A 25,701-nucleotide genomic window follows, 5' to 3' on the forward strand; every position below is an offset into this window, starting at 1 on the left:
ACGAAAATTCAATGCAACGAATTATTTTTTTAAAAGCCATCTAGGTCTAAAATGCTTATAACGAAAACATAAAAAATAAATAACAACGACTTTTGAAAATTTCTGGCAATCCAGGCATTTTTCCTGTACTTTCATTTGTATTTAGTTCGGCAATTAATGTTTTATTTTAATAATTAAGAGATTCTGAATATTTTAAAAACAAAGAAATTTGGTGTTACATTTTTTCTAGCGAGCCTGAACCCCGAGGATCCAATGCATTATCTTCTTGATCTTTTGATGCAGTATTTATTATTTTACTTTAAATGTAACCCTTCACTAAAGTTCTCTTCATAACCGCTTGCAAATTTTACGACTTCACATTTAGAGGTCATTTCGAAAAAGTCACTGTTAATAAATATTTTATCAGTAGCACCAAACGTTTTTCTTCCTATATATAATAGCTTTTTATATAATTCAATACTTAATTCAGAGTTAATAAAAAATTAAGAATTTTAAATAAAAAGTGAAGACCTTAACGCGATGGTACAGTAAATAAACACAATGGTAAATTGTTTTGCTGATTTTTTGGCAACAAAAGAGATCCAGGAAGGATGGAAATTTCTGGCACTTCATACAGTGCGGAATTTATATTACTGAAGCAACTGATGTTTTAAATCGAAGAAAGTAGTTACTCACATCACTCATAGATGGCACTTTTCAGAGTGCAATTACACACCCACAGAGTGACGTTGCTTACGTCACTATGCAAACAAACACATGCAACAGCTATGCAGCGATTTCAAAAAGTGACCATTATTCCGTGAGAGTAAAGTCCTTGGTTGTCAAACAGGTGAAGTGCGCTGCTTATCTATTTGGCGTGCTGAGCGAAGTGATGAAAACTGGTTTTAAAAAAGAAGTCAAAAAGTAAATGCTAAAAATGAAATTGCCAAACAGCACAAATCTTAAAATCCGTTTTTCAAAAATATTTTGTTTAAACTGATTTGACAGTTTCAATCTGATTTTTTTTAGAAGTATTTTAGGTTATCTTTTGATCAAAGATACCACCTCGAATACAAAATTGGTGTTTATAAAGAGGAACCGAATCATCAGGGCAGTTCCCTTTACAGAACAATTAAAATTCTACACAAGATTATAAATGCGTCTTGCGTAAGGCATTGATAGTGCCAGTTGAACAAGTTAAGTTTTGTTGGACTGTATTAGGGTTGTTTTTTTATTGCAGATTTATTGTGAAATATTTCACCGTAATCTGATGAAATGAATGTAACACTTGAAGGCTGAAAAAACGAAATTTATGATAAGTGGATTAAAATGTATCAAGTGAGCCCTCATTTTCATCAAGTGTAACTCTGGAGGAGACGCGCATCTGAAGTAGGCTTCTAAAAATATGTTAAATCTAAAACAGTTTATGTACATGTGAAGTAAAATGCCATACCGCAATTATTTCTTATGGAGAAATAGCCTTAAGAAAATATAATTTCTAAGAATGAATGAAAATCGTAGAAGTTTTATTCCAGATGGAATTTTTGAAGGGAGAAACTTTTTAACATTGTGTTTGAAAATTAAGTATTGGCAGTGACAGGTGGGATATCGACCCCCCTCCCCATGACCAAAATGGACTTTTTTTTTTAGTGCTACATGATGAAAGCTTAATGATTCTTTGAAAATGCCTTTAAAAATCCTGGGCCCGCCACTGCGTATTAGCAAATCCGATACAAATCTTTAACATTATTAAATTTAATAATGTTCTGTCACCACCAACATAAAGAGGAGTTTATAGCTAGATATTTCAGAAGAATATGTTAAAAATGCATTTATTTTTAACCGTATTGGTACATTCTTAGAGAGCACAAGGGCCTCATACTTTTTTGCTGCACTGTATCTGTCATACGATATTTACCTCGCCGGAGAAGGCAGAATCCCACCTGGCTACGGAGGCACCTTATTTTATAATAAAGTGGTATATTTATTTTCTGTCTAACTCTCATCAAATGAAATCGTTGAGTTTTTATTCGGGGATGTCACACAAAACTGTTATTATTGGGGAGAAAAGTCGAAGTATCGCAAAGTTTGAGAGCCTGACTTCAATTACAAACATGTAAAGCAAAAATAAAATACTTAAAATTTGAAATGAAATTTACTTTGCTACTATTCTTCAACACACACCAAATTGAAAAACCCCAATGCTAGAGCATAGCTAATACATTGCTCATGCAGGACCGAACTAAGGTTTTATGCGATCCTGCGGGAAAACAATTTGCCGGATGCTTAAGTTTGATTCTTAATTTTATGATTTACAAGGTGTTTTAAGTACTATAAATAACCAATATTTATGCATTTTTTTATGAATTACATTGTTGTAATTTTCATATCAGGAGAGGTGGAGAACTAAACCTTGAGGTTCTGAGCAACAACCTCCGTTTGTCATATTTAAATCTTTCTTTCACGTAGAGCATAAAATTAATTTCATAGAGATAGCTTTCTGCAAGTGCAGTCAACGGTCTTGGAATTGGAAAAATAATTACAGACCACTGTCCAATTCAAATGAGAAGCTTCCTTTGAATTTATGAAATATCTGCATTGAAAAATTGGCAGTCAACTGGATCCAGAGAGGGATTTACGTAGAGGCTCGTTAGAAGCCTCAAGAAATAGTTCAGATACTTCCCCCTCCCCTAGCACGAGAGACGTTTGTAGGGAACCTACCTATCGATGCTTTATACCTCGGGCATCCTGACATCGAAATCCGTCTCTGGCTGTACCACATAACCTTCACTTAGCATCAAAGTGATAAGTTTGCCTCTAGGACCTATTATTTATGTTCCCATCTGTCGTGTTCCGACTAATCGAAATCACATGATTAGTTCGCGAATTAAAATACCACGCCTACTAGAGTGCTCTAGTAGGACGGATTCGCCTCTGAAATGTTGGACAATAGCTATACTTTCAGGATGAGCAAGGTCGAAGTTACGCTTTAGGTGTTTTATCCCCCCCTACATGGGGGAGCGGAGCGTAATGCGTAACACAGCCCTGGGCTTTTCAATGTGACGTGTGTTTCGCAGGAAACTAACAAAGTAAGATGCATTCGAATTTTATTTTAAATGTTTTATTTTTGCTTTACATGTTTTACAGAATAAACGTGTCCCTGTTAGTGCCCAATGCAAATACTTACTTGAATATCCCCGACGATGATCACTGTACTTCTCAACTAAGGAGCCAGAAACAGTCGATCGCTGTGTGCAGAAATAGAAATTTTATCTGGAAAACACCTATGCCAGAAACCTGTCATCTTGTCTGATTTATTTAAGTTAAGGTACGTACGTAAAAATGTCAATGCGTTTTTATAATACCCAAATTATAATAACCCTAAAAGCAAATTTTATTTAAAATAGAGAGACAAGCTAAAAGAAAAGAAAGAAATGTGACAGGTCACATTATTTTAAATTGATAAATAAACTTTGTTTATACTCCGGACGTACTACACGGGCAGAGGAATTCACAAGATATAAAGAATGCACCGTACTTAGCAGTCACGGTCTAGAACCCTCACGCATGACCACTCGGCTATTGCAGAACAATACGAATATGTATACGCCGCACATTAATTATAGTATAATTTAGATTAATGCATACATTTGAAATAATTTCAGTACAATAGACTTTAGAAAATAATTTAATTTGGTCTATTTATGTTGCGTTAACGCTGCTGCTTTTGTATATAAGCAGTCATTATACGCCCATGAAATTTGATATTAAGTATCACTTTTAGATTAATTCATGCATTTGTGGGTAATGACTAATTGCATTCAACAGCAATAACGCCACATAAAGAGACCGAATTTTTTAAATCCTAGGTGGTAGATGACTTTCATCAACCGGTGGAATACCACCACTTTGCTTATTGGAGGCTTGAAGTGGTGAAACCCATGTTTAGTCTCTAGAGCAGGGGTGGGCAACAGCCGGCCCGCGGGCCACATCCGGCCCGCGACGATGTTGAATCCGGCCCCCTCGGTAAATGCATAAATATAGAAAATCCATACCTGACTACACTCGCCGTAAACGTTCGGCTTAATTCGGTTCAATCGGGAATCGCGGCCAGTACAACAGTAATCAAGTGATTCTACGCAGCGTCAAAGAGTTATTTCCTAATTATTATTGTAGCATCGATCGAACGAAGTTCCTTTGGGTTTGACTTCTTATTGAAAAAAATAATATTGGTGCGAGATAGTTTATGTCTTTTCTAATTATTACAATTTTTAATTTAATATAATTTATAGCCCATAAAATGAGCCAATTAAAAAAAAAAAAGAAAAATTGATGCCGAATGCCGCATTTTCAATGATAATTGGACATTCAGATATTTAATTGCAAATACAGACGATAAAGCTGTTTGTTTGGTTTGTAACGAAACTATTTCCGTTTTTAAAGAATATAATCTAAAAAGGCATTTTTCAAAAAAAACATTTCGTAAAATATAAGCTATTTTCACCGGAACAAATGAAAATTGAAGCAGAAAATTTAAAATGTGGTTTGTGTAAGCAAAAAAATACTTTGAAAATTTTGACAAAACAGATAGAGCTCTGACAAATTTAAATATTGTTTTTACTTTTTTTAAAAATACATTAATAATTTGGTAATTCAAGTAATATAACATTTTTTAGGTTCTGATTTTTTTTTATTAAATCGTTCAATCTATTCCGGCCCGCATCATGATGCGAAAATTTCATTCGGCCCGCTGACGAAAAAAGTTGTCCACCCCTGCTCTAGAGCAAAGTTTCCGGCATCCCCCTCCCCCCATACTTCTCCTTCAACCCATGCACGGTACTAAGTACTATAAGTTTTGATACCTTTCGTGTTTGGGGTTTTCATAAAAAAAAAAAAAAAAAAAAAAATTAAATTATATAAAAATGTATACACGCGAGGTGTAATTAAAACATCAGAGTGCTGAATTTATACTTTGAAATTTGAATAGCGAGATGCGACTTGTCACAACGTGTTTGGCAACTGGTTCAGATAGCAATGCGTAAATCACTCATCTCCAGTCGTCTGAATTACCGCGAGTAGAATAGGTATTTCATCTCTACGACGCGTATTCTATTCTATATAGAATAGGCGTCGCATTTTAAAATAAGTAATTTTAGCGAGCAGCGAATTTGCATCAAATTGTTTAAAATCAGAGAAAGTGACAGAAAAAAAAAAACCATACAGCATTCCAAAAAGATGCTTTGTCGTTTTAAGACTTCAATGATTTGCAACTTTTAAAAAGGATTATGGACAGCAATCAAGGTCAGTAAAACACAGAAGAAAAACGGCTGTACAGGAAGAGACAAACCAAAGCAAAACTTTAGCACAATACAAACTACCACACATTAATGATACTTATTATATTAAGAAAAAACAATAGGCGGCTCAAGTTCACTAGGCCTTTCCTCATTCAGTATATTTTAGACTATTCATCCCCCCCCCTTACTATAGTGCAAACACTCATTCAGTTCACAAATGCAGGACTACAGTGTCACGATTAGGGACAAACTTCCACGTCCGGAAATAAAGATAAGCAGAGGTGCTAAAAGAGGCATGCGGGTTCGAATATAAGTAGGAAAGGAAGAAACTCAGGTTTGGTGAAATCACCATTTAAAAGGATCATGGACAACAAACAGATTCGTAAGACATTCAACAGAAATATAGCTCTATTCTCTGTTGTAAGATGTGAATAACTCCTAATGCAAAACAATTTAAATCAAGAAAAAAACTTCTATGAATCCTCACACATGCATCATGTCTTAACCAAAATCAACTGAAAGGGGTGACGCACTACACTTGCTAGGTACAATACGACTATTCCAAATGCACATTTAATCCATTTAGGTTAACTATCTTGATTTGTGCACGACTTCTATAACGGAAACAGGTATCGCAACCACTTGAGTGTATGTATCATCAGTGATATATAGAACCATGGAGGCGTTATACCCCGACTAAACACGGACCTCTAAAATTATCACAGTTCAGAAACCTTTAAAAAAATCCAAAAAAAAAAATTATTTCATGTAAATGACATTAACGATAGATCCTATCATTCACAAAATAAATATATATATATATATATATATATATATATATATATATATATATATTATTATTATTATTGTTACTAGCCATATAGTGCAAGGAAGCTTGAGGCTTATGCTGCACCAGCTAAAAAAAAAATTCCCGAGTTACCCTAGGAGAGAGAGTAGAAGGGAATCACCAAGAGAAGAATGATGATATCCAGCTCAGAACCCTGAGCGTGCCAAGCCCATACTCACCAGATGTGGGCCCCTGTGGTTATTAATGACGAATTGTCTAATAACGCATGGATACATAAAACAAAAATGGTCACAATATAACTGCAGTCAACTTCCTTCACCCCCTGCTTCATAACAATCATGAAACGCGTCCTATGTATTTATTTCAGTTGTCAATACAAAGTAAATTCACAATTATTCAAAGCGAATGTTCTTCATATTGCAATATTCAAAAGGCTTTATATCATAAATCCATCCGTTAATTACGTTTTTTTTTTTTTTATGGCAGACAAAAATATAAATTAAACCTTAATAGCAGTGAATTTTGTCATTTCTCAATAAAGAATAAATTCACAATTACCGAAAACGAATTTTCTCCATACTGCATATTCAAATGACATAAATACAACCATTAATTACGTGTTTTTTTTCTCTCTCTCTCTCTTTTTTTAATCATAGACGAGTTGTCTATGATTAAAAATTTAGGGCTAACTTAAGCCGTAATGGCAGGAGACTAAAAGCCTTGCCTCTTGCTGAGAGACAATGTTTCTTGATTAGTTAAGCATATTACGACACAAATTTATAAAGAACAAATCTTTCTTACTTGATTTTTCCACACTAATAAAGGCACTTCACTGCAAAAACTTCCTTGCTGGTACTTACTTGACCACACAACTTTACTTACTAGTCACAATGAGTCATTAAGACAGAAACAATTTCTAACCCACCACTAATTTTCGACCGTTTCTTTTCCATTCTAAACGTCTGCACATGCTCAGAAATCTGAACGTAAGAATAACATATTATTGGTTTCTCGCTTTCTGAATATCACACGTACGTACACAGCAGGCTACTTGCCTTTACTTCCTTAACCCCCTATTTTTTAACAATAATGTAACGCGTCTGTACATTCAGTTAATTTAACTAGAGATTTATAAATATATTAAAAAAAAAATGAAAATAAAAAGATTTATGTCAGTTCGAAATTATCCAATTCAGCACTTAGTTTTTTTTTTTTTTTTTTTTTCCATTTTCCGACATCATTTATCAATTACAAGTGATATTTATCAGCGAATCGAGAGAAAGGGCACGAGTCAATTCTGCAGGGATCAGCCATCGTGTAGGTAGGCCCGACGAGGGGTGGGGGAGGACAGGGATTAGGGCCCCTGTAGTATCTTGGCTCGAATTTTTAAGGAGCCCGGCCTAGACCTCAAATTACATTATTTAAGTAATTAAATTAATTTTTAATAATCGGCAAAAAATCTAAAAACTTAATAAAAATATTTTTATTTTTCATGTGTTAGATCAGAATTGACTTGTTGCTTTTTAACTGTCAGATCTGCATATCGATACACACATACAATATACTACAACAAGGAGAAGCATGTTATGTTAGCTCCTGTTCCCTGCGTGTAGGGAATTCGGACAACTGAAATAAGTCAGAAAAAAAGAAAACTGAAGGGGAAAGGTAGGCCCAGGGTCTTTGGCTAACTCTAGTTTAGTGATGATCATAATCGAATGATTTGTAATGAAGAGATATCAATAATCAAATGGTTAGTAGTTACTAACTCTAATAATTCGAAAGACATAATCGAATGATTCCATAATCTAATTAATCATACGAATAATATAAGTATAATCGAAATAATGATTTATTTTAATCGAAGTAATAGTGATTTATTGTAATCGAAATAATCGAATGATTTGCTATAACCGAAATTAGCATTATTAGAGGCATATGATGCAAGAAAGCAAGCTTATGCAGCATCATCCAAAAAAAAAAAAACCCTTCCACTTCACCCCCCTCCGTTCGTTCGAAATACATGTCCAGCTGAGCCTTAAATTTATTTAGGCTAACAACTTCCACAACAAGGGATGGAAGTCTGTTCCACCAATCAACTACCCGCTGACTAAAGACAAATTTCCGGACATCTATCCTCCATCTGTCTTTCCTCAATTTGAATTTATGCCCTCCCAGGTGATTATTCTGAGCAAGAGGCAGAATCCCATCAGCATTGAGCATGCTCAAACCATGCAAGGCTTTATACACCTCGCTGGTGCCTAGTCTCCAGACACTGTAATTTGCAAAACTTAAGCCTTTCTTCGTAAAAGCAACCCTTTGTTCCATTCACTAACCTCGTTGCCCTTCTCTGTACTCGTTCCAGCAGCTCTACATCCTTCTTGAAATGAGGCCTCCAGACCTATATACAGTACTCAAGGTGTGGCCTGACCATTGCCTTATATAAGGGAATAATCACCTCCCTATCCCTGCTAGAAAAATTCCCGTATATCATTGATAAGACACCATGAGCTACTCTTGCAGCCCGTCTGCACTGCTCAGAGAACTTCATATCTGCCTGCACAATTACCCCCAGGTCCTTTTCATTCTCTACCACTGTCAGTGTAGTACCACAGAGTTGATACGTTGCTCTGGGGTTGCTGTTTCCCATATGTAGTACTTACATTTGTCAATGTTAAACTTCATTTGTCACCTCTCAGCCCATCTGCTCAACCTTTCCAGATCCTGTTGCAGCAGCATAGCGTCACTAGCGTCATTAACAACCCTGCCAACCTTTGTATCGTCTGCAAACTTGGACATTAAGCTTGATATACCATCATCAATATTATTTATAAATACAGAAAACAACAATGGAACCAACACTGAACCCTGAGGGACTCCACTAATAACATTAGTCCACGATGAGCAGTGTCCATTAATTCACACTCTCTGTCTTCTGCCTCTCAACCATCCCTTTATCCATAGCAACAATTTGCCACCAATGCCACACTGCTCCAATTTGTGCAGCAGTCTTCCATGTGCAACAGTATCAAAAGCCTTTCTGAGATCCAAATATATGATATCAAAGTTATTCCCTGTATCCAATTCTTTTGTGACTACATCATAGTATCCAATCAAATTGGTCAGGCAAGACCTTCCCTTAACAAAACCATGCTATGTCTGAGCTATAACCGAATTCTTGTCAAGATGATCCTGCAGTGTTTCTTTAACCAGTGCTTCCATTAATTTTCCTGGAACAGAAGTTAAACTCACAGGTCTATAATTACTTGTGTCAGCCTTTGTTCCTCCTTTGTGAATTGGGGTTACATATGCACATCTCCAGTCTGTGGGTACCTCCCCTGAGACCAAGGAAGCTCTCATAATTATGGCTAACGGATTGCTTACTTCCTTTGCTGCCTCCTTTAATATAACTGGATAGATCCCATCCACCCCAGGTGCCTTTCTTGTATTTATCTTCAACAATTTCTCCTCCACTTTACTCTCAATTATTACAAGATCATCTAGCTCACTGCCAGTGTTTACTTCATCTATGGCATTCCCCTTCCTGAATAACTCCTCATGTGTGAATGTAGATGCAAAATATTGATTTAGTTTGTTAGCTACCCGAGCAGGATCATGAACAGTTGAACCATCGATATCAAGTGGACCAATCTGATTCATCCCCTTCCTTCTAGAGTTTACATAAGTAAAGAACTCTTTGCTGTTTTTCTTTGCATCCCTTGCCAAAGATTTCTGGTAATTTGCCTTCGCCTGCCTAACCTCCTTTGTAACTTGGTTACAGATCAACTTATATCTATCATAGGCTTCTGTATCACATGTTAATTTATATGTAACCCATGCATTTTTCTTCTCTGCCATATGTCTCATTAGTTCATCTGACATCCATTTAGGCCTGAACCTTGAACAATATTTCTTAGTTGGTATGTAACGCCTAGTAGCTTCCAAGATAAGTTCTTTGAATAATCATTATGACCTCTCGATTATTATTACCATATTATTATATGGTTAAATATTATTACCAACGTCGCAAGCTATAACTTGAACCAGACTATAACCTTCATGCAACAATCTTAAGTATCTTGAGTATTTTCCTAAGTTCTTAATAATAAGTTGGTTTTAGACTGAACTGCAAACACGCATGCTATGATCACCTAACAATAACTCCCAAGAAATCAGTTCATCCACCACTATACAAACACCATATAGTACCGACTACATCCACAGTTGAGGTAAAGAATGAAGTAAAAATGAGAAGAAAAAAAAATCAGAAAAACCGACTATGGCTGAAGAAGGTTAAAAACAGAATACAAACCTGTTAAATACAAACCTATGTACTTTGCTTCCAACGTTTCCTTATCACCAAATATCGTGCCAGTATCTTACTTTTACTACGATTTTTATATGAAAAAAAGGTTTGGTCATTTTAGTTAGTTATAAATAAAAACTGTTAGTTTGTTTTAATTTGAATAGTGATTAAATTCATATTGCATTCAGTATGTTTATATTCAGTGGTGGAGGCGCCTCCGTAGCCAGGTGGGAAGGAGCAGCAGTGCGTAGCACATGCTTCTTGATTAGACCGGGGTTCAAGCCCGTCACCACCAAATACGGAGGATGCGGAAAGGTCAGGGAATGACCATCGCATATCCCGGAGCAATATGGCCTTAGTTGCTAATGCTCCTAAAAACCAAATAACTACAACAACATATTCAGTGAAAACTATATACTATAGCACAGCAGTTACATTTTAGGAAAACTGAAAAGATTATTATTATTATTATTATAATTAGCCATATGGTGCAAGGAAGCCTGAGGCTTTTGCTGCACCAGCCAAAAAAAAATTTGAGTTACCCCTGAGAGAGAGGGGGGTGTCAGAAATAGAAGGGAATCACCAAGAAAGAGAAGAATGATGATATCCAGCTCAGGACCCTGGGTGAGTATGGGCTTGGCACACCCAGGGTCCTGAGCTGGATATCATCATTCTTCTCTCATTTTTTTTGGCTGGTGCAGCAAAAGCCTCAGGCTTCCTTGCACCATATGGCTAATTATAATAATAATAATCTTTTCAGTTTTCCTAAAATGTAACTGCTGTGCTATAGTATATAGTTTTCACTGAATATGTTTTTGTCGTTATTTGGTTTTTAGGAGCATTAGCAACTAAGGCCATATTGCTCCGGGATATGCGATGGTCATTCCCTGACCTTTCTGCATTCTCCGTATTTGGTGGTGACGGGCTTGAACCCCGGTCTAATCAAGAAGCATGTGCTACGCACTGCTGCTCCTTCCCACCTGGCTACGGAGGCGCCTCCACCACTGAATATAAACTGTCGATGCTAATGAAAAGTCCTCGTGGGTAGCACATTTGGTAGGATCGCCCTCCTCCCCACACTGGGTGGAAAAGACATGAGTTCGAGTCCCGTCGATGAAGGTAGGAACTTTTATGGGTGATTTTCACAACGTGGCTGAGTTAGTCGATCCCAGATGAGGTAGCGTGGTTTTTTCTCCTGGAAACCTGGGTTTTTCGTCGAGAAAACATAAAATCAACTTCAGAACACACGAATTTACAGACAATGCTCCTAAAACACAACTACAACACGCTAACGAAAGAGGTATTTAATTAATAAGATGCATGAGTCGAAATCTGTTGCAAAATAACTTCATGTAATTTAGCTTAGAATTTTTTTTTTTATCTATCATAACGGGCCAAAATTTTTTAAATTTTTTCTTCCCCCCTTCCCAACTGTCGGATTACATTTCATTACGCTAACTTCGAGTATTACTAAGCAGACGAAATTTTCACGAGACATTTCTTCTGCGTGCCCTTCGCTAGAATTGGCTGAATTAACGAACGTGCTCCCATTTAAATTATTCGGGATCTTGTGTGGCTGGACAATGTGTAGTGGCTTTTGTAAAGCCACTATCTCAGTAAGCCGAACAGCGTATCACCTTTTAAAGCTACTGGTATGCTGCGAAAGTGATGAATTGCACACTTTAAAATACCTACTGATAAGCGATCTTGCGGGAGTCAGCGATTCCGAACACAATTGTTACTAGAAGTCATTTTATGAAGATGAGAAATGGCGCTGAACCTGCACTTTCAAAATTTAGAACACTAGAAAGGTAATTCGAAGGTAAATAAATAAACCGAAGGTAAAAGGCTGAGATAAGACAGACCAAATACGCACGCACACAAAGCAACAAAAAAAAAAAAAAAAAAAAAGCTTTATTTAAATGATATTTGGTAAAATTATACTATTAAAAGAACCAATTATTTACACACTCAGGCACGTATGCGGAAATGCTGGTTAGGAAGTTTAGCCTAGTTTATTATCGCGCTAAATGATATGAGCTACTTTAGTAATTCTCAAAAATAAATAAACTGTTTTTCATCATACATACACCGGGAAAAATTACTACAACATAACAGATGCCAATCAAAATAAGTCAGTTATAAAGATTATTATAATCATAATGCGTTTAAATCGTTTAAAATTTTCAAATATAACTACATTTGTACTGTAATTAATTATTTTAGTCTGTGTTCGGTATGGTCTATGTGGGATTAATAAACGGTTTGCTGTCTGCATATGAGGTGATCAAAAATTGAGGGGACTGACTGTATCTTGAAAGAGCGTTATAGTGAGTTGTGACTCGTCGTAACATGTTTGGTGACTCATTTAAACCCACGATATGTTAAAAATATATTTCGTTACAAAGGTACCATGCCGGTATGTATCGTTCGAACTTTTCAGTAGTTCTCAAAGTCGGCTGGTTGTCCGTCGCAAATAATTCTAGCTCTCGGTGTCCCTTAAATGGTTAAATCGCTCGTATTTGTGACTGATCACGAACGTTCGACGTTTAACTATTGCGAGGTTGCCTCTCATTGGAAGACGCCGCCTTCTACAAGGAAATAAAAACAAGACAATATCGATCAAATGAGAAGATCCTGTTTATCGTATTTTTAGCCCCACAGTGCGTTGTTCATTATTATGAATTTTTCCCTCATGGTCAAACAGTGAACCAGGAATACTATTAAACAGTTCTATGGCGATTGCAAGATGCCTTTCGGAGAAAACGGCCGGAAAAGTGGGCTTCAGGAAAACTTGGCAACTTTCCATTCAAGAATTTCTTGCAAAGCATTCCATTACTGTGTCGCATCCCCATACTGATCGGATTTAGCTCCCTTTGATTTCTTTTTGTTAGTGTGTTTCCCAAACTTAAATTCTCCTGGAAAGGTCACAGATTTCCAATGACTAGGGAAATCATTTTGAATACGGCACAGGAAATCGTATTATCAATTCAAAACAGGTCTATCAGGAATGCCTTCAGAAGTTACAGAAGTGTTGAAATCAATATATACAATGTCAAGGAGACTACTTAAAGAGATCCGTCCGATTAGTCACTAATCTCGTTTCCCAAATATTAATTCAGTCCCCGGAACGCTTTGATCACATCTCGTATAGAGTTCTCATGGAGTGTTTAAATCATTAATTTTAATTATTAAATAAAAATAAATAATTCACAAAAAATTGTTTGAAGATAAAGAAGATTTTTAAGAGTAACAGGTTAACTTGGACAACGTGGTAATACCCACCGTTTAACGGACCGTGTTTCGAGCGCATATGACTTGTAATACTATTAATGATACCTAACTGTGAACTATTCTGACCTATATGATCTCCTGTCGGAAAATAAGAAGGTTTTTAAATACAGCGGACAAAGTACGATATATTTAAAAATCAACACACTGTACAGTGAACTTTAACAATTCACTGTTTAGTAGGATAAAGGGAAGGGGTTTTGCTTTCGTAAAGATGACTAGTGGTCTCATACAGTTTAAAATTTCATAAGCGGGAAATTTTAAACGCAGGTTCCTAGTCCCAAGATGCTGCAATTTGCAGAACTGAAGACTTTCTAGGCAAGACCACGCTTGTTCCCTTCACCAATCTGGTTACCCTTCACTGCACCCATTCCAGCAGATATAGATTCTTCCTAAAGTGAGGCCTCAGGACCTGTATATAGGTCTTGAGGCCTCACTTTAGGAAACAAATTCTAAATAGGAAGCATTCAAAGAAGTAATCTTGGAAGCTAGGAAACAACGTTTAGGCCTAAACAATGTTCAAAGTTTAGGCCTAAATGGATGTCAGATGAACTGATAAAACTCGTGGAAGAAAAGAAAAATATATGGGATGCATATAGATTATCAGGCGACACAGAAGCCTATGGTAGATATAAGCTCGTGTGTAATCAAGTCACAAAAGAGGCAACCGAAGGCAGATTACGAGAATGATGCAAAGAAAAACAAGAAAAATGTTTTTACTTATGAAAACACTACAAGAAAGAGGATAAATCAAATTGGCCCACTCAATATCGATGGTTTGACTGCTGATGATCCTGCTCAAGTTGCTGAAAAACTCAATGAGCATTTTGCAACTACATTCACACATGAGGAATTCTTAAGGAAGGGGATGCCGGAAGTTTATCAAACTCTAACAGAGAACTCAAATTCGCAGTTGATAAAAATATAGGCAGAACTTACTCCATCGACTTCCTTCTCACGACCACGTCGTCAAAGGACATTAGAACCTGCTCCCGAGGACCTGTCCATCACTGCCATGGATCCATCACTACATTTTTCCAACTTTCTGCGCCTGCTCAAATGACTCCAGCACTGTAAAAGGACTGCTCCCTGGAGAATAATTTAACTTGTTAACATGCGGTTGTGTATATATTTTCATATGTAAATTTATATATTTTTTCTCCAATGTTTAATCCTATACTTGTATAATTATTGATAATATTGTTTTTTTTCCTCCTATCTCATCCTTGTTTATTACATTGTATTAGCCTTTATTGTAAACCCCGGCTTGTAGCCGTGAAGGGTATTGTGTACGGCATGTCCTTCTGTATGCAATAAAGAGTTCTTCCTGTTCTTCTTCTAAGTGATTTTGTAATAACTGAGAGGAAAGCGGAAGAGAAATTGTTAAAGTTTTTGAAGTTTTGAATTGTTGAAGTTGAAGTTTGCTGAGCTTAGAATAGCATCTGAGGTGAATGGGATCTTTTCAATTATGTTAAGCGAGGCAGGAAAGGAAGTAAGCAAACCCGTAGCCATAATTATTAGAGCATCCATGGATTAAGGGGGGGGATGTCCCCGTGAAATGGAGGTGTGCGAATGTATCCCCAATTCACAAATGGGGAAGGGTGAATCACAAAGGGGGGATCCCCAATTCTTAAAGGGTGGCATGAGTAATTACAGACCTGTTAATTTAACTTCTGTCCTAGGGAAAATAATGGAGTCACCGGTAAAAAAAAGTAACGCAGGATCATCTGGATAGGGCCGCAATTATACTTCAGATACAGCATGAGTTTAAGGGGAAATCTTGTTTGATCAGTTTGACTGGATACTACGATATGGTCACAAAGGAACTGGATGCAAAAAATAATTTTCATATTATCTTGGATTTCAGGAAAGCTTTTGATACCGTTGCACATGGTGCAATACTGTACAAATTGGAGCAGTGTGGCATTAAGGGCGGTTTGCTGCTATGGATAAAGGGATGGTTGAGTGGGAGGCGACAGAGAGGTGGTTATCAATGGACATTTTTCTTCGTGGAGTAATGTTATTAGTGGGGTCTCCCAGGGTTCGGTGTTGGGTCCATTCTTGTTTTCTAGATTCATCAATGATATCGATGAAGGCATATCAAGATTAATGTCGAAGTTTGCAGATGATACCAATGTTGGCAGGATTATTAATGACAGTATGCTTCTGCAACAGGATCTAGAAAAGTTAGACAGATGGGCTGAGGAATGACAATTGAAGTTTAACAATAATAAATGCAAAGTACTACATATGGGTAGCAGCAACCCCAGATTAATGTACCAACTGTGTGATACTGCAGTCAGGGTAGTGGAAAATGAAAAAGACCTAGGGGTAATTTTGGCATCAGATATGAAGCTTTCTGAGCAATGCAGACAGGCTGCCAGGACAGTTCATAGTGTTTTGTCAATGATATACAGGAATTTTGCTAGAAGGGATAAGTAGGTGATTATCCCATTATATAAGACAATGGTCTGTAACATCTTGAGCACTACATACAGGTCTGGAGGCCTCATTTTAGGAAGGATGTGGAGCTGCTGGAACGAGTTCAGACAAGTGAAACGAGATTGGTGACGGGGAACAAAGGGATCCTCTTACCAAGAAAGGCTTCAGTTCTGCAAATTGCAGCGTCTGGAAACTAGGCACCTGCGAGATGATCTGATTGAGGTGTTTAAGTCTTTGACTGGCTTCAGCATTGCGGATGGGACTCTTCCTGTTGTTCAGACTATGCACATGAGGTGCACACATTCAAATTAAGGAAGGACAGTTGCAGAATAGATGTGTGGAAGTTTGCCTTTAGCCAGCCAGTGGTTGATTGCTGGAACAAACTTGTTGTTGTGGAAGGTGAAAGTTTAAATAAATTCAAGGAAGAACTAGACAAACTATTGGAGGGATGAATAGGTTAAATAGGAGGTGTCGTTTTTTTTTTTTTTTTTTTTGATGATGCTGTATAAGCTTGCTTTCTTGCATTTGCCATGCTAATGCTAATCCCAATACAGTATAAGTACCTCTTTCTGCTACCTCATTCTTCCATAGACCTAAAATGTTTGGGAAACAGTGTAGCGAATTATATACCACATTTTTACCTTTATCTTCCTTGAAGCCATTCCTTTCCCCAAATTGAATCTTTATGTGGCCTGCACATCCGAAAATCAGAACAGATCCGAACTGTATGGAAGGATCTCAAATTTCAACTCCTGAATGCATTCCAGTTTGGCCAGAATAGAGCGAACATCATGCTGTCGCTGGATAACTGCTTTTATCGGAGCCATACCTTTTCAGCAGAATTGCCAGGTAACTTTGAGTTTATTACAACCTTCATCCAAAATAAAGGCTATGTTTTAAGGTTAAGTACGCTGAGCTACACCAGGTATTGGGCTCCAACTTTGTATAGTTCACGTATTGTGAGCTGATATTGGAAACAATAACCTATGATATTGTTTAATGCAATTTGTAGTGGTTTTTTGATTTCAAACAACATAGCTGTCGCCATCTATTGCAAACATTCTACGTTGATTTTCGCTTCTTTTAACCCTCTTCAAAGATCAAATATTAACAGCAAGAAACTGAGAGATGCCGTCATTTAAAAGCAATTGTCGGCGCCAATATTGCCAACTATATATCTCAAAAATTACATGCACGTTAAAGTATTCAGTACTAAGGGTATGTGATAATAAATATATGATGAGTGTTTAATAATTAACCCGCCCTCACAATTCATTTCTGTCTCCCTCTGTTGATGAGCGTCAAAAAAAAAAAAAAAGTTCAAAATTTTAGTCTTTTTCATTAAGCCATAAGCCATCTAGATTGTAACTAGAAGCAATAATCATTAATGTAATATCAAATACTTGAAAAATTTAAGAATATGTTTATTTATCTTTTAAATATTTCAAATATTAATCATCAAAATTTTAAAGTGATTCAACGAACTTTTTTTGTAATTAATCATAGAACAAAATTAATAATAGACTGATATATAAAATCAAAAACGTATTTTGTTATTAATTAAAAAATAATTCATATAGATTTAATGCGATATTTTTTAATTGTTCAATGCACTTTGAAGTTCTGCACCAACAGAAAAAGCAGTGTCACATTAATGGTTGCTGCTCTAACGATAAACACGACAAACAACTGGAATCACAAAAAAATTGCTTTAAATTAAGTTTATTACATTTAATGCTTTATATTAAATTTATTACGTTTAATTCTTTAAATTATTATTAATTAAATATTTAATTAAAAATTAAATTTTAGTTTCGTAATCTTTTGTATTATCAAATCAGAATCAGAGCAGACGAACTAGCGCTTTGGCAAAACAGGAACTTGTAATATAAGCGAATTCGCTTGTTCCGGAAGTTGGCAACGCACTGTGTAAGAAGGACAGGTGGAACAGAACCAGAGTACATAAGTTTCCTTGGCGCAAGGATAGATATTATCACATAAGTTGTATTGTAACTCGGCGTAGAACTACTGGCATTAGAAGCAAACGACAGGAAGCCCAGGTTGCAAGTTATGATGTAATAGAATGCTTGGAATTTTTCCTATACATAACAGAAACGAATATAGTATTAGTAACGGCCGCATGGTGCAAGAAAGCCTATGGCTTATGCTGCACCAGCCAAAAAAAAAAAAAAAAATCCGAACAAAACAATGATAAAAACAAAAACAAAAAAAAAAATTAAATTAAATAAATAACTAAATAATAATAATTAATAATAATAAAAAAAGGACATTAAACCTATCATCCTATGCGCTTCCCTTACCCTAAAGTACTATCCAGATGACCTTTGAATTTCCCCAAACTGTCGGCCTCTACCACCCATGAAGGCAACTTATTCCAGTAATTTATAACTCGCTGGCTAAAATAAAACTTCCTGCAGTCCAATCTAAACATTTCCCCCCCGTAACTTGAATTTATGTCTCCTAGTTCTAGCATCATTTATAATCTTGAAAATTTTGTCCTCATTCATTTTACTGATACCTCTCAGAGCCTTAAACACCTCAATCAAATCTCCTCTAAGGTGTCTAGTTTCCAAACTCTGCAACCCACATATTCGAAGTCTTTCTTCATAAGGACGCCCTTTTGCCGATCTCACCAGGCGAGTTACCCTTCTTTGCACCCTTTCAAGAAGCTCGATGTCTTTCTTTAGGTGCGGTCTCCATACTTGAACACAGTATTCCAAGTGTGGTCTAACATAAGCCTTATATAATGGGATTATCACGTCCCTATCTCTACTTGCAAAAGTTCGATAGATCATCGATAGGACACCATGGGCCTTCCTTGCAACCTGTTTACAATGCTCAGAGAATTTCTGTCTGACCGTATCGTAACACCCAAGTCCCTTTCTTCCAGTACTGGGGGGTTTAGTTGAACTCCACCAAGTGAATAAGTTTTTTTGGGATTACTGTTTCCCAGGTGTAATACCTTACACTTTGTTGGATTAAAGTACAGCTGCCATTTTTCTGACCATTCCTGAAGTCTATCTAGGTCTCTCTGAAGAAGCTCAGCTTGACAGTGATCATTAACTACTCTACCAATTTTAACATCATCTGCAAATTTAGACATCACGCCCTCTATCCCTTCATCAATGACGTTTATGCAAATTAAAAACAACAGTGGCCCTAATACTGATCCTTGGGGAACCCCACTTCTTACATCAACCCAATCTGAGGATGTGCAAATGACACGAGCTTTCTCTACCAATTTTAGGCTGGAGAAACTTTTTTTCTCCAGAGTAGCACATACTAGTTGAGAGGAAGATCTCTAATCGAGGAATGAGAGTGGAAAGAGTTTACGTCAAGTTAAAGGATTGAATAGTTAGATGATATAAAAGAAATGACAGAAAGATACAGGTTATAAACAACATTTTAACTCTAGAATGCTTATCAGGATGATGTGTCACCAGAATACTTCTTTCTTTTTCACATATTTCTGATTTGTTTGCACAAATCAGAGCATGATTCACGCTAATCTCATTTCAGGTTTTTCCACTAGGCCATACGTGTATTTTGGAGTTTTAGTTGTGTTACGATGACGATGACTTGCGTGCGATTGTGTTACCAAAACTAAGCGTTAGTGTGATTTTTTTTTAATCTTCATAGTTTTATTCATAAATAGCAAAAACCTTGTTGCAGAAGTTATAATTTTGAAAGAACTTAGTGATAAGAAATGATATGATAGCAATAGAGATTTTAATGCTGCATAAGACTGCCTCAAAATCTCATAAGTGTGGATATTTGTTTCCATATCCGCACTTTCTTAAAATGAATTTTCCTTATATTATTTATAAAATCATATTTGAAAATGAATAAATACCACTTAAAATTAACTGTTTTGTCTTGTTTTGTTGTGGAGTATTAGAATATGGGGTAAGGGGAGTGTTTAAAGGTAACTTACGATCTAGGATTACTCCTACTTGTAGAGGGGGAAGTGGTAGGTACCCGATGGGGTTGTTTTTATTTCATTTCAAAAAAATTTCCTTTTATGTTCCTAAAAATTACAGACTCCAGAATTTCAAAGTCCAGTATCAACAACTGTTTTATTTTCTGGTTCTTAAACCTACACACGATACAAGGGTACTATACATTTCAATACCTTTCATCTTTGGAGTCACTATCTATCCAAAAAAAAAAAAAAAAACAATGACACTACTCCATTATAAGCACCACCTTTTTAGATTTATGCTTATACGAGTAGTCTTGATCAAACTAAACTTAGAGTAAATGCGAAGGATCAATGAGGGATCACTGAGAGGCGTGGACATGTGTTTATGTAAGGGGCGGCTCCTAGAACGTCAGTTCAACTCCGCCTCGTATCTCTGTGAAGAACAGTATCAGTATCACTAAAAAAGGGACAGACGTGTAAATGACGTAGGTTTGTGTGTATTATGTGTGTGCTCTGTTGTAATGTTCTGGCCGCTTAGCTGCCCAGAAGCATCAGTCACCTGGACAGATGATTCTAGGTACTCGTTCACACCACGGGAAGGTAAGCCAGTTCTAGTAGATGGGACGCCTATGGTCTCAGAGTATGAGACAAATTAAAAAAAAAAAAATCCTTCTCTGGGGCCCACTCCAGAGGGGAAAAAAAACCCGAAAGGAAGAGAAAGAAAAGAATAACTAAAATAAAAAAAAAATTATAATAAAAACCGAAAGGGGAAAAAAATAATAAAAAAAACCGAAGGGGAAAAGAGAGAGAGAGAGAAAAGAAAAGTAGATCCTCCAGTTGTCCAACCATTAAGAACGGCAGCATAAAAACACTTCGGTGCCTCCAGCCAGATGGATTTGGTCAACCTCGCATCACTGGAATCATAATTTTCCTTAGTTCAAACACTTCTTTAGCAAATACCTGGAACATTTGAAACTTACAACGGTCTCTTAAAAATATAGCTTCTTCTCCTGAAGCTATACTGTCAAGAATTTCACGTATCGCTGCCCTGACATTGTCATATATTCGATAATCATATAGTATATGCTTCCAGCCTTCCATGGCCTCGCAAAAACAAAGGTCCATGTTACTCAGTCCTAATGCATATAATTTCTCATTCATTGGCCCGTGTCCTGTTAACAAAAACGACGACTGTAAACTATGTGTAAACAAATTGCGAACTTTTTTATCATTGAGAAAAGTCACGTTCGGGATAAACAAGTTGGTTACTCTTCCAGTGGGTATGGTATCCCATCTTGTCTGCCATAAATTGATTACTTCATTCATACATCTTTTCTTTTCATCTCTGCAGTCAGAGCGAATATTGATCTCTAAACCAAAAAATTCTGTAGGAATTTCCCTCTTAATACGGTAGCAAAAACGACGATAAAACAAATGTAGATCCGAGGGTAGCGCCAACACCTGCAGCGCGGCAGAGGACACCGTTCTGCACAGTCTTAGAATACCAAGAAGCATGATGCGCTGTATGGAATTTAGTTTAGCCCGAAACGTAGCTATTTTAACTCTATGGAACCAGGCTCCTGCAGCGTACATAGTTATAGGAAGGCATACTGCCTTGTAATACAGAAACAGTGTTTTATATGATAGGCCCCAGTCAGATTTTGAAATTCTAATGATAGCACCAGAAAATTTCCTGATTTTATTGCTTAAATATATACTAAGTGCTGGTGAAATGATAACTTACTGTCCACAGTAATTCCCAGGTATTTGGTATCAAGGACCATTGTGTATTTATTTCGATCCATTGTCTCGTTTTCTTGATAACCACCGCTGAAAATATGAGCACCATCTTGAAATAGCCTCCACTATTCGCCATATTGAGAGAGATGGAAAGTAGGCTGTATTAGTCCTACCCAGAATTTCAACGATTTAGTATCAAAATAGTGGAAAATGATGCAATATTTTATACAACTTCAGCCAAAAAAAACAAAAAATTTCCATTTCACCTATACATCCCTTCCAATTGTTTGTCTATTTCTTCCTTGAATTTATTCAAACTATCCACTTCCACAACAACAATAGATAGTACAGTATCTTGTTCCAGCTTTCAACCACCCATTGACTGAAGCCAAACTTCCGCACATCTATTCTGCAACCATCTTTCCTCAATATGAATTTATCCCACCTCATAAACACTACAATCAGACAACCTCGCAGGTGCTTAGTTTCCAGACTCTGAAATTTGCAGAACTAAAGCCTTTCTTGATAAGAGCACCCCCTTTGTTCCTCTCACCATCCTCGTTTCCTTTGTCTGCACCCGTTCCAGCAGCTCTACATCCTTCCTAAAATGAGACCTCCAGAGCTGTATACAGTACTCAAGATGTGGCAGACCATTGTCTTATATAAGGGATAATCACCTCCTTATCCCTTCTAGAAAAATTCCTGTATATCATTAACAAAACCCTATGTTTTGCCCTGGTGGTCTGTCTGCACTACTCAGAGAACTTTATATCTGACTGCACAATTACCCTCAGTTACATTTCATTTTCCATTACCCTGAGTGTGGTATCACACAGCTAGTACGTTCCTCCGAAATTGCTGCTACTCATATGCAGTATTGTATTTGCCATGTTAAACTTCAAAGCCATTTCTCAGCCCAACTGCCTAATTTTTCTAGATCTGGTTGCAGCAGCATACCTGCATTATTGTCATTAACCCCAGTCAACCTTTGTATTATCTACAAACTTAGACATTAAGCCTGATATACCTTCATCAATATCACTGATAAATATAAAAAACAATGGGCCCAACACAGAACCCCCCGAGGGATTCCACTAATAACATTAGTTGACGAAGAGCAGTATCCATTAATTACCACTCTGTCTTTTCCCATTCAACCATCTCTTTATTCATAGCAGTAACGTTCCCTTAATGTCATTCTCCTTCAATCTGTACAGCAGTATTTCATGTGGAAAAGTATCAAAAGCTTTTCTGAAATTGAAGTATATATGTTTTATATTTTAAGCTTGATAAATTTGAATGTATAGTATAGTACTCGTTTGGATATTTGGATGAAAACATTCCCAAAATTTTGCTAACCATTACAAATGCATTAATTTCGATCAAGTTGGCCAGTTATAAAAAAAATTCAGCAATTTGATAATTTAGAAATCTGCTCCTTCAATATATTTATGGACACTCAGGATTTATGTTGTATGCACATGCATGTCACTCTAATGAATATGTAAAACCATTCATCAGATACTCATGATCTTTTTATACAGTCATTTCGCCATAAATCTAGCATGTTTTTACAAGAATTTTCATATCTAACATAGTAATGCAATATGTACTGTACACTGGCGTATACTCGTCAGCCTCATTGAGGTTAGCTCGATCGATCCCTCTATCATATACGTATGACGGACGAGTTAATCTGGTCAAATTCATCATGACTAACTACCTCCCTGTCCATTCCATTTTTTCGGGGAATTTTTCTGTAACGTTAATACACAATTCCATTTAAAAAAAGGCGTATTTATATTAGCTTTCGAACATTTTAAACCTTGCTGTTCTGTTCAAATTTACAATACAGTTCAGTTCGATATGACCCAATATTTAAAAGTCGGTTGTTAAGTAATAATGAATTTAAATAAATCAGTACAAAAAAGTGTACTGATTTATTTACAAAAGTTATATTATTTACAAAAGTTAAAATGTATAATTTACAGTTAAAAAATAAAACAAAACGTTGATTCTAATACCACACACTTATAATACTTCTAAGTTATACAAAACTGAATAGAATTAAAACTTTAAAGATACTTTTCTCATAGTAACATTATTACAGAGTTTTGACTTATTTTTCTTATCATTCCTAGCACAGTTAAAGAACTTATGAATAAAAATATTTAGCGCGTCCATGCTTTAATATTTTTATGTCCAAATCTTGATATGATTCAAATAAACGTTTGCACAGAATTTTTTCATGTTTTTCTTATTTTTATTTATGTATTTGATTTTATTTCTTATTGTTAGCTGCTCTCAGCCAAAAATTTCATACTGTGTGCAAAAATACCTATTGCGCATATCACATATGTGTCATATTTTAAGTTGATTATTTTATTTCAGCCAGCTTTTATTTTTCTTGTATTAATAACGTGATATTTTCATTCATTTTTTGCTTATATTTTGGAAAATAAGATTTATTTTAAGAAAAGTAAACGTTGATGTAAGTGTATTAAGCCATTATATTAAACATCTTAACATTTTGATACTTCACTCTCAATAAACAACGGATGGCGGTACATGAGACTTTTTTATTTATTTATTTTTCCTCGATATGACTTACCCACAAATATATCAAGTTATAAAAATCCTTTTATAAAGGGAAGACGAACCACACATACGAACCAGTCAGCTTACAAGCTTACACTTGTTCAATTCTTTATTAGAATCCCGAAAGTGGATTTATTTTGAAGCGATTTTTTTTTTCAGCTGCCACTTTACTTCAGCGGATAATGACAGAGTCTGAAGCCAAACACAACCATTTGTCTACAGTATGAGACATCGGCCAAGTGCTCTCCTAACACTCTTTCCTTGTGACATCATATCATCTACGTGGATTCGTCCAGCGTGGAGGCACTCACTCTCACTACGAACTGCACTGTAGCTTGGGAGACTCTGGGAGATGACGTGTATTTCCTGTGATCGATAACCATAACATGGGCGATGTCTGGCGTCCACTACAACATTAAACACCGTTATCAACGAGAGAACTAGAAACACTTATGAAGTGAACATCAAAGGAGATAACGTTGGAGATGATGAGAAACACCGGCCACCAATGTAAATAAATGATTCCTGTTGTTCTAAATTTAGACTGCGCGTCTCACAGTATAACAGTTATGGTGAAGCGGGGAAAAACTTCTCGCCTTCTCTTTCTGATTGAACATGATAGGGTACCGCTATCTTAACAGACTTTCCAACTCACAATTAGAAAGAAATGGCGTAACTAATTTGAACTGCAACGAACCGTTGGTCTGCTTTTAGGACTTAGCTTTTATACCTTTCAAGTTGTGGCATCACTTGATAAAATCTTTCCTGGAAAACTATGGACTGCCTTTCAGGAAACTTAATAGATCTGCGATGTGTTTACCTCTTTGTGGATCTTTTTTGGATCGATTACGGATGTGTACGTGACGTCACTTATGAAAAGTTCAGTAGGACAAGGTCGAGAAATTTCGTTCACTCAAGCTACTCATTATATTAAGCATACGTTCTTTGCTTCATTAATACCATGATTGTATGAAATGCACTTACGGGGACAATTTTTTATGCAAAGTAGTAACAGTTCCCATCAGCTGTTTAAGTGTTTATACTATTTACTTCCATCCTGTTACATATTTTCCGAAAAATTTCTCTAATAAGTGTCTATCTGTTTTGAAGCTGCATCGAAAATATTAGATGTTTGGGGTATTAATAAAATAAGCTATATTTCAAGGTTCATAAATTAAAACATAAAATGTTTGTCAGCATACGCAATGAATTTTTTGGCTAACGAAATAGCCTGTGTTTCCCAGAATCCTAAACCTTAACCATATTCTTATTTATATCTTAGCTTTTCTTTGAGTAGGTT

At 36.2% G+C, this 25,701-nt stretch overlaps 1 long non-coding RNA gene across 2 annotated transcripts in view; it reads right to left on the bottom strand.

The window, feature by feature from the left end:
* Positions 1–24,583, bottom strand: part of LOC150075164 (uncharacterized) — a 170,295-nt gene extending 145,712 nt beyond the window's left edge. The window contains exons 1-2 of one of the 2 annotated variants that reach the window (XR_016547912.1): positions 24,415–24,583; positions 14,618–14,767 (exon numbers count right to left, since the gene is read on the bottom strand). This is a non-coding gene — a long non-coding RNA (uncharacterized LOC150075164). Of the gene's footprint in view, positions 1–6,885; positions 7,038–14,617; positions 14,768–24,414 lie in introns of those variants that run through there. The other variant, XR_016547913.1, reaches the window with a different exon arrangement.
* Between the last annotated feature and the right edge of the window lie 1,118 nt (positions 24,584–25,701).

This window comes from Mastigoproctus giganteus, chromosome 14 (assembly GCF_048544385.1).
Source record: "Mastigoproctus giganteus isolate SK-2022 chromosome 14, ASM4854438v1, whole genome shotgun sequence".
In the NCBI taxonomy this organism is placed as follows: Eukaryota; Metazoa; Arthropoda; class Arachnida; order Uropygi; family Thelyphonidae; genus Mastigoproctus; species Mastigoproctus giganteus.